We start from the raw sequence: 1,422 nt of genomic DNA, 5'->3' as shown, positions 1-1,422 counted from the left end.
TTTTTTTTTTTTTGAGAGGTTTTTGCTATAGGGCATGTGTGCTCACCAGAAAGACAGAGAGAGACAGAGAGACAGAAGGCAAGCAGTCACTCCCAGGGGCGATGGCCACACCACAATCCCTTCTCTTCCATTCTCCTCTCGGGATCTTGGGCACGCATGCACATGCACTCAGTGTGAGTGTAAGCTGCCGGGTCCAGGACTCAAACCATGGTCAACTACATGGGAGTGCAGCAACATAGCCATTACGCTAACTGCTGGTCCCTTAAATGCCTCTTCTGATCTTACAATTCCACAAAGTAACTCTAGGAATGAAATCACAATGAGCCCTAAAACTCTGGGTCAGTGGACTCAAACAGCAACTACCCAGGGGTTTTCAAAAGGTTTGTTGAGAAGGTATATTATGCATGGATTTCAAAATATTTTGCTCAAAAATAAAGTCTTTTTTTTTTTTTTGAGAGGTTTTTTTTTTTATTTAGGACACATGCACTCACTGGACAAAAAGCAAGAAATCATTTCCTTTCTTCTCCAGTCTCCTCTCAGGATTTTGGGCTTGCACGTACACATGCCTAGCATGAGTTTCAAGCCACCGGGTCTGGGACTTGAACTGTGGTCAACTATGTGGGAGCCCAGTGATATAACCATTATGACATCTGCTGGTCCCAACAAACTTGTATTTTAATTCCATCTTTCCACAGACTTCTTGAAGTCTCCTCATACCATGGTCTGTTTATACACATGTGTGTGCATACGTATTTCTCCCCTCAGGGATCTTATAGTCACAGGGGTCCCTCGGTGTCTGTGCCTTTAAATGTTGCTCTGGTGTCTGTGATATTGGCCTTAATATGAAAATAAAACACTCGTTTTAATTTTTACAAAGTCATGCATGCAAAATTCCTCACTTTAATCATTTTAGTATGAGCAGATTTTTCCAAAAAGATAGGGACAACAGGAAGGGTTGGATCTTGTACAGAAAACAAGCAGCCTTGAAATCCATATGTAAATTCCTCTTCGCCATAGTCCTTTTCTATAAGCCTGCTCCCTCTTCTGGAGGTTCTGGTCTGCAACACCTCTTATAGGAAACCCAAGTTCCACTTCTGCTCTGTGTCCCATGCCTCAACATCCTTCTCCTGTCTCTCTGCTGCAAATCCTCTCTCCTGATTTTTCGGGGAAGCTCTAAATTTTCATTCTGATACAGAACACCTTTAAGCCTGGTGACACTTAAGTCCCTTGAGAAACTCATCTTGTATCTCAAACAATTATCAGAGCATTTTTCCATTAAAAAGAATTCTGTGGGACCAGCAGATGGCATAATGGTTACATCACTGGACTCCCCCATAGTAACCACAGTTCAAGTCCTGGGCCTGGCAGCTTAAAACTCACACCGAGTGTGTGTGTGTGTGTGTGTGTGTGTGTGTGTGTGTG

This window comes from Tupaia chinensis, unplaced genomic scaffold (genome assembly GCF_000334495.1).
Source record: "Tupaia chinensis unplaced genomic scaffold, TupChi_1.0 Scaffold138235_1, whole genome shotgun sequence".
Lineage (NCBI taxonomy): Eukaryota > Metazoa > Chordata > Mammalia > Scandentia > Tupaiidae > Tupaia > Tupaia belangeri.
This window is presented reverse-complemented; position numbering follows the sequence as displayed.